The sequence below is a fragment of the Gavialis gangeticus genome, unplaced genomic scaffold (assembly GCF_001723915.1).
Source record: "Gavialis gangeticus isolate Ggan-Ray unplaced genomic scaffold, GavGan_comp1, whole genome shotgun sequence".
NCBI classification, from domain to species: Eukaryota; Metazoa; Chordata; order Crocodylia; family Gavialidae; genus Gavialis; species Gavialis gangeticus.
In genome coordinates, this window is record NW_017729022.1 from 62,929,307 (window position 1) to 62,933,643 (window position 4,337).

Here is a 4,337-nt window from a genome sequence, read left to right on the forward strand (position 1 = left end):
AACAGCAGGCATCCTCCCAGGGCCAAGAGACATCTGTGTTAACTGCCAGCCCCTGGGCAAGTACCCAGGGGGAGCTCCCCCCCGCCATGACAGCAGGGGCCCATTGCAGGGCTGCAGGAAAGTTGGTGCAAAGAGCAGCAAATCTGTTCCTTAATCCTCACATGTGTAGATGCCTGCCTAAAAGTGCTTACTCCAGAGTAGCTTACATCAGCATTAGTTTAGGCCAGATCAAATACATGTGTAGACACAACCAGTGTGGCTGTGGCTACATTCAAGATTTCTTCAAGGTGTTTCTTCTGTTGCTCTAGTACTGCCAGGGCCAGCAGCAGTGACACAGCTAGCATAGTCAAAGTGTAGGCAAGGTAACTGTAGTGTCACCTAATCCAGCACAGAGCACCAGGCAACAATGTCAGCGTAGAGTGGCCATGAAATGGCTCATTTAGACCTGAGAGAAACACACAGATTTTGCTTATGATAGCTCTTCCAAATAATGCTGGCACTGATGGAGCTATATCAATGGAAGAACTCCAATCCTGGACCCCTACACTTGAGTTCTGCCAACCTACCCCAGTCTTCACCTTTTCTGAACCTGAGGCTGACACTCAGCACGGCCAGTAGTCCTTGGTTTTAGTGCACAGGTCCTCATGGTGTTGCCATGCTAAAACCCACTTCCCACTAAGTTAATCTTTAGTGCAGTGGTTCTCAAGGCACCCCCTGGAAAATACCAGCTCTTAGCTTTCCCTTCCTTTTTTTTGAGTATGGAAAAATTATACAGCAATTCTTTTATTGCAAAGAACTCAGAAAGACACCCTGGTTCCTATTTGAAATCTCTTGGTTTATCTTGTGAATTGTGTTAGTGTTTGTACATCTAACAATGCTGATTCTGTGTGGCACCCCGCAGCACACTTAGAAGGATCTTGTGGCACCCCAGTTGAGAATCACTGCTTGAGTGATACACCTTAAGAACTTGCTTTGGACAATGTTTCCATCTTGTAATGGAAGAGTTAAACTCCTAGAGTTCCTGCAAGTTGTGTACTTGTTGGCAGGAGGGGCTTGGGAACATTCAAAGGTGACATGGTACCTTGTTACAACACATTTTAGCCTGCATTTGTGTGTGTAATTAATTTAGTCTGTCTGGCTTAGTCTGAGGGAAAAACTGAGGGTGGTTTTGGAGGACAGTAACAGAAAATGCTCTTTATTCTTTAAAATTCCCGGAGAGTCCATCCTTCTGTTTAACAGGCATTGAGCCTGAGTCAGAGACTCTAAGCGAACACTTTCTGCTTTGTCAGTACACAGCAACCCTCAGCTCTGTGCTGCGGTATCGTTGCTCTTCCATTCGTGCAGCTGTTCAATAGCTTTGCCAAAGCACCTGAATCCTCCTCTGCAGAAGCTGCCTTATTTATGTCCTGAATCTTACACACGGCTCTTCTAAAATACTCCCGTTCTTCTTCTTGCCCTCTTTCCCCACTCCAATCTAGCAATGCATTTATACCCACATCTGCAGTGCCAGCCTTCACCACTCCAGGCCAAACCTGCCAACCTACCTCAAGTGTTATCTCAAGAACCCCTTCTCATCCAGCCTGCGCATGACCCCCCAGCACACACCTCTGTCCCTGCAGTGAACTGAAATCCCCTTGCCATTGCACTCCCAAGGCCCTACACAGTGCTTCTTCCAATCCACCTAAGTCCTCTCCATCCCCAACTCCTGCTGTTCCACACCGAGTTCTGCCAGTGCCAGCTGCTGCTCTAGTGCCCCTGACCCAACACCCATTTCCTCCTAATATTTTCCTTCCACCCTTCCCACACTGCAGCTGGATGAGCTATACTGACTGTTGTGATGGTTAAAGGCTCTGGGCATGAAGTCATTAAAGTGAAAGAGGCTTCTTTGTGATTTTTCATATGCTAATGAAAATGTGTTTTGTGGGAATGCCCTTGTCTGGGTGCCAGGATGCTAATACCTTGCTGCTCCTGTTGGATCCACATGGCTCTACTTCATCAGCTGTGCCAGCAGGGTCACACAATAGGAGGCAAAAGGCAAGGACATGTCTCTACGTGCCTTCTGTCGGCTGCTGGGCCATGGAAGAAGCCTTCTGCTTGATGAGCTGGCATTGTTCTGCCAGCAGAAGGAAGGGCTTCTGTTGCCGCAGGGGAGCTGAGAGTGTGGACAGACTCATGCTTTGGCTGGCTGATCCCGAGAGTTGTGACATAGCGCAGACCAGGCCAGTTAGTATAAGTTGTTCAATGTGTGGATGGCAGGGAGAAAGGGCCTCTCCCTGGTGCTCTTTCTTATGAAAGGGATACAGACTCTGCTTGTGGGTAAGAGTACCTACTCATAGTACTGCAGTAACAAACCTGTGTCTCAGTTGCCATTATTCTGTAGGCCACAATGACCTGGACTTCACAGCAGCATGGGTAGTACTTGGACTGTAAAAAACTGAAGACTTCTACCCCTAGAGGGAAAATCTCTATTGTCCATACAGGTTTCATGACATACAGCTGAATAGCTGTGATTTTGTCCAAAAGAAGACAATGAAAAAAATATTGCCACAGTTCATTCATTTGCAAGTGTGACTATGGACTGACATCTGAAGAAGTAAGCCCCCTGCTTAGGAAAGCTTAGGAAAGCATATGCTATACATCTCAGATTTACTGTAGTTAGCTTAGAAAGATGCAAATCTACCTGGTCTTCTGCCAGAACAAATTGTAGCTGATTAAAAGGGGAGAGACACTTACTTTGTATTAGCTACTCAGCACTGCTTTACCCCAGTTGAGTAGGGTTGCACCAGGGTAAATAGACACTGCTTGCTGTTTCATTCATTGTGTAAATTTCTATTTACCACGGGACAGGAGCAGACACAAAACAGGTATCATCAGAGCAGCTAAGGCAGGGTAAGTGCTCCTTTTCCCTTAACTCAGCATAATTTGTATCCTACATTTCCACAAACTTGTGGATGGGTGTATATGTCTGTGTCTTTTTGTTTGCACTTACACTGGTCTGTTTTTGTTCTTTTGACATGCATGTGGGTGTTGGTGGACGTTGGGATGTGTTCTGTGTGTACATGCATGTGTTAGGAGGAATTTAGTTACAGCCTGAGATCTCACAGTGACCGGAGGAAACGCTACAAGGACACACTGAAGGCAGACCTCAAGCAAACGAATGCCAACATTAAGAGCTGGGAGAAGCTGGCTGCCAACCAGCTCCAATGGTACTGCAACCTCAACAAAGCGGCAGCCCATTTAGAGGTAAAATGTCTTGCCCTCGAAGCAGAGAGTGGAGGAAGGAAAAGAAAAGGAATGCCAGCCTGCAGCCTTCTCTCCCCTGTGGAAGGACCTGCAACTTCTGTGGATGTATCTATGGCTCAGGGATTGGACTCTTGAGCCACCGAAGGACCAGGCCCCATGGATGAATCATGGTAAAGTCATCCTTGACTGGAGGAATTACCACCACTGCTGCGGAGGAGGGGCAGCAAGGCGCTGCATGTCAGGCACTGGGCCAGGTTTCAAACGTCCAGTTCTCTATTCCTGTGCTCTGGGGATAGGCATTTATACGCTCCAGGGTGTTGAGACAGGGGTGCAACCCCTGCGCACCCCTGCCTTCCATGTTGGTATTTGTATCCACCTTTTACACTGGTGTCAATGATGAACCAAGGGGCCAAATGCGGACAAGAGGCTGCTCAGGCAGCGCATGTGTGTACATGCTCATATGTGTGTGTATATGTATGTGCATGTGTGTGTGTGTGTGTGTGTATATATATATATATATAGTGTATCTTTGTGTTTTCATAGTGTACATGCTCATATGTGTGTGTATATGTATGTGCATATATATATATAGTGTATGTATATGTTTTTGTACATGTATCAGTGTACGTGTGCATGTGGGTATGTACGTGTTTTTATGTGTGCATGGGTGTGTATGTGCATATGGATGTGTGCATGTGGGTGTGCATATGTGTGTGTAGATCTGTATATGGGTATCTTTCTGTGTGTGTGTGGGTGTATGTGTCTGCGCGCGTATGGGTTTTAATGCGTGTATGTATATGTGTATAATGTGAATGTGTGTGTGGCCAGGCTGCGTCGATCCCTTGCCCCGCAGGTCCCCCACCTGCTCCGTGCCTGTCTCCTTGCGCGGGCGGAGGCCAGGCGAGGTCGAGCCGAGCCAAGCCGCGCCACGGTGGGAGAGGCCTGGCCGGGCTGGGAGCGAACAGCTGCAAAACTGGGCGCGGGGCCTTTAAGCGGCGGCGGGGGGCGGGGCGAGCCGGCGGTGACGTCAGTGGGCGGGGCGTCAGGCGGGTGGCTGCGAGCGGGCGGGGGGGGCGGGGCACACAGGCGCGGAC